The sequence below is a fragment of the Triticum dicoccoides genome, chromosome 2A (assembly GCF_002162155.2).
Source record: "Triticum dicoccoides isolate Atlit2015 ecotype Zavitan chromosome 2A, WEW_v2.0, whole genome shotgun sequence".
NCBI lineage: Eukaryota > Viridiplantae > Streptophyta > Magnoliopsida > Poales > Poaceae > Triticum > Triticum dicoccoides.
In genome coordinates, this window is record NC_041382.1 from 736,864,359 (window position 1) to 736,875,157 (window position 10,799).

Sequence of the window (10,799 nt, forward strand, 5' to 3'; positions counted from 1 at the left end):
GGGACAGGGATCGGAGTAGGGCACGCGTTCGCCCATGTCGTATGAACCCGAACGGGTCACGACGTTCGCGGAGGGAGACCACCCCTCCATCGCACTCTGCTATGCCTGCAGTGCCTCGAAGGATAGAACCAATGAGTAAAAACTGGGGTAGGGCATGGGTGCGTTACTCACACCCAAGGAGGCGGCGATGGAGTTGTAGGCGGAGCCGAGGCCGGCGAGGATGTGATTGATAAGCTCATCATCGTGGATCGGAGAGCCGGCGGCGGCCATAGTGTCGGTCGGGGCCTTCATCTTGTGCATGTATTGCGCGACAGACAGATCGTCCTTCCTCAGCGACTAAAGTTGCCGCCGGATGTGGCGGGCATTGGCGCGACTCTGGGCGCCGAACATGGCGGCGACGACTGTCGTGGTTGATGTAGTTGTACGTCTTCATGATCCGACCGATCCTAGTACCCAAAGTACGGCACCTCTGCGATCTGCACATGTTCAGCTCGGTGACGTCCCACGAACTCTTGATCCATCTGAGTATCGAGGGAGGGCTTCGTCAGCATGACAGCGTGATGACGGTGATGATGAAGCTACGGGCGCAGGGCTTCGCCTAAGCAGTACGCCGATATGACCGAGGTGGATTATGGTGGAGGGGGCACCGCACACGGCTAAGACAATGATCAACTTGTGTGTCTATGGGGTGCCCCCTCCCCCATATATAAAGGAGTGGAGGAGGGGGAGGGCCGGCCCTCTATGGCGCGCCCTAGGGGAGTCCTACTCCCACCGGGAGTAGGATTCCCCCCTTCCAGGTAGTAGAAGTAGTAGAGAAGGAAGGGGAGGAGACGGGGAAGGAAAGGGGGGTGGCCCCCACCAAATTTGGATTGGGCTAGGGGGCGCGCCTCCCACCTTTTCCCTTCCTCTCCTCTATTCCACTAAGGCCCAATAAGGCCCATATACTCCCGGGGGTTCCGGTAACCTCCCGGTACTCTGGAAAATGCCCGAACTCATCCGGAACCATTCTGATGTCCAAACATAGGCTTCCAATATATCGATCTTTACATCTCGGCCATTTCGAGACCCCTCGTCATGTTCGTGATCATATCCGAGACTCCGAACTACCTTCGGTACATCAAAACACATAAACTCATAATACCGATCGTCACCGAACATTAAGCATACGGACCCTACGGGTTCAATAACTATGTAGACATGACCGAGACTCATCTCCGGTCAATAACCAATAGCGGAACCTGGATGCTCATATTGGTTCCTACATATTCTACGAAGATATTCATCGGTCAAACCGCACAACAACATACATTGTTCCCTTTGTCATCGGTATGTTACTTGCCTGAGATTCGATCGTCGGTATCGCAATACCTAGTTCAATCTCGTTACCGGCAAGTCTCTTTACTCGTTCTGTAATGCATCATCCCGCAACTAACTCATTAGTCACATTGCTTGCAAGGCTTATAGTGATGTGCATTACCGAGAGGGCCCAGAGATACCTCTCCGATACTCGGAGTGACAAATCCTAATCTGGATCCATGCCAACTCAACAAACACCATCGGAGACACCTGTGGAGCATCTTTATAGTCACCCAATTACGTTGTGACGTTTGATAGCACACTAAGTGTTCCTCAAGTATCCGGGAGTTGCATGATCTCATAGTCATAGGAACATGTATAAGTTATGGAGAAAGCAATAGCAACAAACTAAACGATCATCGTGCTAAGCTAACGGATGGGTCAAGTCAATCACATTCTCTAATGATGTGATCCCGTTAACCAAATGACAACTCATGTCTATGGTCAGGAAACATAACCATCATTGATTCAACGAGCTAGTCAAGTAGAGGCATACTAGTGACACTCTGTTTGTCTATGTATTCATACATGTACTAAGTTTCCGGTTAATACAATTCTAGCATGAATAATAAACATTTATCATGATATAAGAAAATATAAATAACAACTTTATTATTGCCTCTAGTGTATATTTCCTTCAGTATGCGCCGACTCGCAGCCAATGAGTTGGCATGCAATATCCTCATCCATGGAGGTGAGAAGAAGCCCCTTGATGCGCTGATCTTGAACCCACCATTGGTGGTACTCCGGGTTGGTGACAGTGGTAGCAGCGTTGCTGGTGCCGACAATGAGTGTTTTGGCCAGTGACGCCTTGGTGCCATTGAGGTGTCCGTGGAGGTTGGCACCGGCAAGAACGGCGCTGGTGATGCCCCCCAGAGCATGAAGTTGTGGTGACCGAGGCGGACGTAGATCGTCGGGATGGCGAGCACGGCGGGGATCGAGGCGACATGGGAAGAGACGATGGCGTCGGCGGTTTGGGCGACGAACATAGCGGCGGACGACATCGCAGCGGCGGCGCGGATGGGACAGCGCGCGGCGGCAGCAGAGCAAGTCGCGGTGGCGGTCGCAGAAGATGGCATGCGAAGCAACAACGATCGGAAACGGCGGCAGCTTACGGGCAAAGCTAGCTAGCTAGCTAGCAACCAGCTGGATAGATTCCTCCGTATGCGTGTACATGAAGTAGCAAGATGCGGCAGCGACGCGAAGAGAGGATCGGGCGGCGGCGCGAGGGACTTGCGGGGACGGCCCAACCTAACTGATACCAAGTTGAAACACAGGGTTTAGGGTTTTGTGTTGATGGTTGACATCCAACCTCACGTCTCAATATATAGATGATCACAATTACATATGTATACAAATACATGCACAAGGACAATATACTAGACCCTACTTTACAGGCTGTGCTTCCAGGTTGAAGAAGAGATGTGATTTCATATAAAAAAAGTCTGGTCGGCCTCTTGCATGAGGAAAAGAGCTTCGCGAGTGCCATTCTTATCAGCGGCGAGTTTGAAATTGCCTCTTTTATCCAAAGTTCGTGAATCCGTAACAACTTATTGTATTGCAATATTTTACAATCAACTGTTGTCATTCTTGATCTAGTAGGCTTCCGTAAGATCACACCATATGATTCGATTCAATGATATGAGAAACATGGCCTTGTGTGATTATTTATATTCAACCGACAAAAAATATATACCCCAGGAAGAGGGTTCCTGCGAAGGTGATGTGGTATGCTCCTATAATACCACGGTTGAAACGTCTGTTCAGAAACGAAGAGCATGCCAAGTTGATGCGATGGCACAGTGAGAACCGAAAGAAAGATGGGAAGTTGAGAGCACCCGCTGACGGGTCGCAGTGGAGAAAAATCGAGAGAAAGTACTGGGATGAGTTTGGAAAGGACCCAAAGAATGTATGGTTTGCTTTAAGCGCGGATGGCATTAATCCTTTCGGGGAGCAGAGCAGCAATCACAGCACCTGGCCCATGACTCTATGTATGTATAACCTTCCTCCTTGGATGTGCATGAAGCGGAAGTTCATTATGATGCCAGTTCTCATCCAAGGCCCTAAGCAACCCGGCAACGAAATTGATGTGTACCTAAGGCCATTAGTTGAAGAACTTTTACAGCTGTGGAATGAAAACGGTGTACGTACGTGGAATGAGCACAGACAGGAGGAATTTAACCTTAAGGCGTTGTTGTTCGTGACCATCAACGATTGGCCCACTCTCAGTAACCTTTCAGGACAGACAAACAAAGGATACCACGCATGCATGCACTGTTTAGATGACACTGAAAGTATATACCTGGACAAATGCAGGAAGAATGTGTACCTGGGGCATCGTCGATTTCTTCCGACCAACCATCAATGTCAAAAGAAAGGCAAGCATTTCAAAGGCGAGGCAGATCACCAGAAGAAGCCCGCCATGCGCACCGGTGATCACGTGCTTGCTATGGTCAATGATTTACACTACGTAATCTTTGGAAAGGGTCCCGGTGGACTAGCTGTTCCGAATGACGCTGAGGGACACGCACCCATGTGGAAGAAAAAATCTATATTTTGGGACCTACCCTACTGGAAAGACCTAGAGGTCCGCTCCTCAATCGACGTGATGCACGTGACGAAGAACCTTTGCGTGAACCTGCTAGGCTTCTTGGGCGTGTATGGGAAGACAAAAGATACACCTGAGGCACGGGAGGACCTGCAACGTTTGCACGAAAAAGACGGCATGCCTCCGAAGCAGTATAAAGGTCCTGCCAGCTACGCTCTTACGAAAGAAGAGAAAGAAATCTTCTTTGAATGCCTGCTCAGTATGAAGGTCATGACTGGCTTCTCGTCGAATATAAAGGGAATAATAAATATGCCAGAGAAAAAGTTTCAGAACCTAAAGTCTCATGACTGCCACGTGATTATGACGCAACTGCTTCCGGTTGCATTGAGGGGGCTTCTACCGGAAAACGTCCGATTAGCCATTGTGAAGCTATGTGCATTCCTCAATGCAATCTCTCAGAAGGTGATCGATCCAGAAATCGTACCAAGGCTAAGGAGTGATGTGGCGCAATGTCTTGTCAGTTTCGAGCTGGTGTTCCCACCATCCTTCTTCAATATCATGACGCACGTCCTAGTTCATCTAGTCGATGAGATTGTCATCCTGGGGCCCGTATTTCTACACAATATGTTCCCCTTTGAGAGGTTCATGGGAGTCCTAAAGAAATATGTCCGTAACCGCGCTAGGCCAGAAGGAAGCATCTCCATGGGCCATCAAACAGAGGATGTTATCGGGTTTTGTGTTTTCACCTCGTCGATCTAGTATGCTAACCCTTCACACATCGAGGTATATGATCATAAAATTTAATTAATTGGTTAAACCGTTCGCAAAAATAAATAAATTCACAAGGTTAAACATATGCCTCTTTAAGTTGATATAAATCGTATTACCCCGCAAAAAAGTTGATAAATCGTGTTGTTCACAAACTCTACCGTTACCCTCAACCTTCAAATAAAAATATTTCCAATTTTTTTAAAGAAGAATCCTAAATTTGTACTCTGGAAAGTTAAATAAAAAAATTCAGAATACGCACCCAAGTGTACCCTATTCTGAATTGGAAGATAACATCCAAATGACCCTAGACTTATTGCCAAGAAAGTAAAGCAGAAAAGAACATCCTACTGCTATGACTAAGAAAACATCCAAACAAAGACTAATAAGTAAAACAAATAGTATATCTATCCTACTGCCATGACTCGGTTACATCACATGTTGAGCACATTGCGCCTGGGCATTCAAATTCAGTGAGTGTCAATTCTGAATGAAGGCAACGTATTGTTACCTAGGTTTTCGTTGTAGATCATAGCCGAGGACACTTGTAGTTTTGACAAGTTCACCTTCGAATTTGAAAGCACAGCTAGCCATGCCACATACTCTCTCTCTCTCTCTCTCTCTCTCTCTCTCTCTGTGTGTGTGTGTGTGTGGGCGTGCACGCGCCTGTTTTGAACCTATTTCACCTATGTAAAAGACTAGGTTTGTTATTTGTAATAATTTCTCACATATTATTTGTTTTCACTATGGTTGTTGCATGTATGTTTTATTGCTAGCCTTGCTCTGTTCTGTTTTGAATCTCTTATTTTTGACAGAACGATGCTATACACACGATGCCATCTGGCCGGTTTGTGAATGATGTTGTTAATCAAGCCATTGGTGTGAGGAAGTAAACTGCAGACCATCGTCCGATTTTGCGTCATCTATAAATCGTCCACGCACCCATTGTCCGCAAAGTAGTTTCATTTTTGACATATGTGAATGTTGTTTCTTTCTTGGATTATGTTCCGTATTTTCTTGAGCAATACATTGATGCAATGATGGTATACACTTATGGATAATCGTGACAATGTTTTAGAAGGCTAAAGTATGTTGACAAATGTCCTTAAGTTTTTTTTCAAAAATTGTCAACACACGGAGGAGGCAATCGATGTGCTCATGTAACAAGCAGATTTCTAGGTTCGATGAGCTCAAGTATCGATCTGTGGAAAAAAATATGTTCTGCATGATATGGAGAGTTGCAATAAAAGTTGAACCAAACTACATTGCAAGCTCGAACCTCCAATGAAATAGGCTTCAGTGTGTAATAGTTGAGCGCAGTAATGCTCTTACTTTGGGCTGGCAAAGAGATTCAAGGGTGTCCTTTCCAAACCAAAATTAAGGTCTGCACATGCCGAAGATATGAAAGACATTGACGGAGCATGGAGAGAGAGAGAGAGAGAGAGAGAGAGAGAGAGAGAGAGAGAGTAGAAAGAAAATTTGGATTACTCTATTGGGACCGTCCTTTTGATAAACTAGATGATACCCTGCACGTTATTGCGGGAATATTATGCAACACATTTCAGTGTGATTCATTGTACGAAACATGAATATTTGAAGCAATAATATAAAAGGCTAAAACTAAAAATACATATAATTTATTATGTTTGATTACTATATAAATGTAAAATATATAAATAGCATAATAGAATGAAATTTCTCATGTCCGTTTGCATGTTGAGATGCGTCTTTTTTCATGCATATTTCACGATCAAGTGGCATGCTTGCATGTTAAAAGACATATGATAGTGGGGGTGGGCCTTTTTCTCATGCATGTTGTGTGATGATGTGGCATGCTTGCATGTTGAAAGAAACAGTTAGTGGGGGCTAGCTATTTAGATATAGAAGATCATTGTAATATTGTTTTGGCTCAATCGAGTACTTAATATAGACAATAAATTAAGAAAGGAAAAGACTATGCATGCATGTGGTCTCTAACAGGGGTGAGTTCTTATTCGGGAGGCACCACATGAGGATGCCAATGTGAGGGATGTCCCTCACAAAGAAACCAAAATAAAAAAAATACTAAAATTATGATTAGATTGTTAAAAAGAAGAAAATGTGTAAATGTTCGAGAGATGGGTGCCGCTTATACACTTCCGTTGAAAACTTCCATCTTGGAAAAAAAAATCTAGCACCCAAACAGGAAATTCTAGTATAGAACACTAAACTTGTTTCTTTAGGCTAAACGATCATCTATCCAAATTCTTTCCCGAGTAAACTTATTTATTTTTACACAGGCTACTAAAATGACCATTTCTCATAAACACACTAGACTCAACTAGTATGGCCGATCGTGTGTAAAATAGTAATCTAAACGAACATCTAGCAGTTCTCCTGCTCTAATTGTTTCAGTACTTCTGGTCACAAATTTCTAAATGAACCTACTTTACGCATGTTCTTTTCAGTCCGATTTTTGTACGATGCTTAGATGTGGTTGTGTGCCCCAATAGATGATTGTGTGAATGGGTATGATTCCGTGTCATACCAAAAACTCATATTGGGTAGCTTCGTTACTTTATTTCGGCTAGAGAGCAGCATTCCCGCTCACCTACCTTGCCATACTACTATAATGGAAGATGTAACATAACATTTCCATCCATATATACCCTACTTCTTCCTTCTACTAGTGATCCATCATCAAGGCGCAAGGGACTCTCCTTCCTCCCTGAACACAATGCTCACACACATGTCTGGGTTCTAATTACACGTAGGAATGGAAGGTGTCAACATTTTCTATACAATGCACAACCATGATCTTACAACCAGATTGTGAGCTTCGAGGTCAAAGAAGAGGTTTGAAATTCATTAAAAACGTCTGCTCGGCCTCTTGCTCGACGAATGGAGCTTCACGAGTGCCATTCTTATCAGCGGTGAGTAAGGGAGTGCCTCCTTTATCCGCGGTTAATGAATCAGTAGTAACAGCTGATTGTGCATTGTTTCTGCATTCAGCTGGCGTGCTTCTTGATCTAGTAGGCTTCCATAAGACCACACTATATGATTTGAGTCAATGATGCGCAAAACATCGCCTTGTGCGATTTATTATATTTAACTGATGAAAAAATATACTTCACACCCTATATTAAGCTACTCTTGACATTGTTTACATATTTTGTTGATTTAAAAACACAAAAGCACACCAACACCTTGTTTTCACCTTGTCCTTGTTGATCTAGTAGGCTAACCCTTAACACACACACGTGAGATACATGATCATATCTTTAAATTAATTCGCAAGGTTAAACATATGCCTCTTTGAGTTGATAAATCATGTTTTTCCCCAAGTCATATATTTCATTTGGACTAAGAGTCCATTACACTGAATATTCAAACAAATGTTTCCGTTCTTATAAGAATCATAAATTTCTACTCTGGAAAGTTTAATAAAAAAATCTCAGAATACGCACCCAAGCGTGCATCATTCTGCAAGAACAATCAAATGAGGATAGACTTGTTACAGACAACAAACAAAAGAAGAATAGAATAACAAAACAAAAACAAAAGATGGGAACTACACAAATTGTACATTTATCCTATTGCTATGACTCGGTTACAACACGTGTCGAGCATGTTGCGCCAGTGAGCAACCAAAATTAGTGAGTGTTAGTTCTGAATGAACGTAACGTACTGTTTGACTGTTTCCTCTGTGGTAGATCATAACGGAGGAACGCTTGCAGTTTTGACAACTTCATATTGGAATTTGGAAGCAAAGCTTTTAGCCATATGCCACATTATTTCAAGAGTATAATTGCTGAAGCAGTAAGAAAATCTGCATAGCATAACCACTAACACGACTCCAAATGAGCCTGTAACATCGTAATAAGGGGTAGTTCCAAGGGGGAATTATTGATGCAAACCTTATACACTAGGCCTACTACTAAAAAGAAGCAAATGTGCAAATGTTCGAGACATGTGTACCGCTTATACACTTACCTTGAAAATTTTACTTTGTGAAAGTCCAATTAAGCGTCTTGATCTATCTATATAAATCTTGATGCTCAATATATAAGCAGCTTCACCGAGGTATTTCATTGAAAAATTCTTATTCAAGTATCCTTTTATGCTATTCAGAAATTCAGTATCATTTCCGATCAACAATATGTCATCTACATATAATATCAGAAATGCTACAGAGCTCCACTCACTTTCTTGTAAATACAGACTTCTCCAAAAGGCTGTATAAAACCATATGCTTTGATCACACTATCAAAGCGTATATTCCAACTCCGAGAGGCTTGCACCAGTCCATAAATGGATCGCTGGAGCTTGCAGACTTTGTTAGCACCTGTTGGATCGACAAAATCTTCTGGCTGCATCATATACAACTCTTATTTAAGATATCCATTAAGGAATGCAGTTTTGACATCCATTTGCCAAATTTCATAATCATAAAATGCAGCAAATGCTAACATGATTCGAACGGACTTAAGCATCGCTACAGGTGAGAAGGTCTCATCGTAGTCAACTCCTTGAACTTGTCGAAAACCTTTTGCAACAAGTCAAGCTTTATAGACAGTAACATTACCGTCAGCGTCACTCTTCTTCTTGAAGATCCATTTATTCACTATGGCCTGCCGATCATCGGGCAAGTCAACCAAAGTCCACACTCTGTTCTCATACATGGATCCCATCTTAGATTTCATGGCCTCAAGCCATTTTGCGGAATCTGGGCTCATCATCGCTTCCTCATAGTTCGTAGGTTCGTCATGGTTAAGTAACATGACCTCCAGAACAGGATTACCGTACCACTCTGGTGCGGATCTTACTCTGGTTGACCTACGAGGTTCGGTAGTAACTTGATCAGAAGTTTCATGATCATCATCATTAGCTTCCTCACTTACTGGTGTAGGAATCACTAGAACTTATTTCAGTGATGAACTACTTTTCAATTAGGGAGCAGGTACAATTACCTCATGAAGTTCTACTTTCCCCCCACTCACTTCTTTCGAGAGAAACTCCTTCTCTAGAAAGGATCCATTCTTAGCAATGAATATCTTGCCTTCAGATCTGTGATAGAAGGTGTACCCAACAGTCTCCTTTGGGTATCCTATGAAGACACATTTCTCCGATTTGGGTTCGAGCTTATCAGGTTGAAGTTTTTTCACATAAGTATCGCAGCCCCAAACTTTAAGAAACGACAACTTGGGTTTCTTGCCAAACCACAGTTCATAAGGTGTCGTCTCAATGGATTTAGATGGTGCCCTATTTAACGTAAATGCAGCCGTCTCTAAAGCATAACCCCAAAACGATGATGGTAAATCAGTAAGAGACATCATAGATCGCACCATATCTAGTAAAGTACGATTACGATGTTCGGGCACACCATTACGCTGTGGTGTTCTGGGTGGCATGAGTTGCGAAACCATTCTGCATTGTTTCAAATGAAGACCAAACTCGTAACTCAAATATTCTCCTCCACGATCAGATCGTAGAAACTTTATTTTCTTGTTACGATGATTTTCCACTTCACTCTGAAATTCTTTAAACTTTTCAGATGTTTCAGACTTATGTTTCATTAAGTAGATATACCCATATCTGCTCAAATCATCTGTGAAGGTGAGAAAATAATGATATCCACCGCGAGCCTCAATGTTCATTGGACCACATACATCAGTATGTATGATTTCCAATAACTCTGTTGCTGGCTCCATTGTTCCAGAGAACGGAGTTTTATTCATCTTGCCCATGAGGCATGGTTCGCAAGTACCAAGTGATTCATAATCAAGTGATTCCAGAAGTCCATCAGAATGGAGTTTCTTCATGCGCTTTACACCAATATGACCCAAACGGCAGTGCCATAAGTAAGTTGCACTATCATTATCAACTCTGCATCTTCTGGCTTCAATACTATGAACATGTGTATCACTACTATCAAGATTTAGTAAAAATAGACCACTCATCAAGGGTGCATGACCATAAAAGATATTACTCATATAAATAGAACAACCATTATTCTATGATTTAAATGAATAACCGTCTCGCATCAAACAAGATCCATATATAATGTTCATGCTCAATGCTGGCACCAAATAACAATTATTAGGTCTAAAACTAATCCCGAAGGTAGATGTAGAGGTAGCGTGCCGAC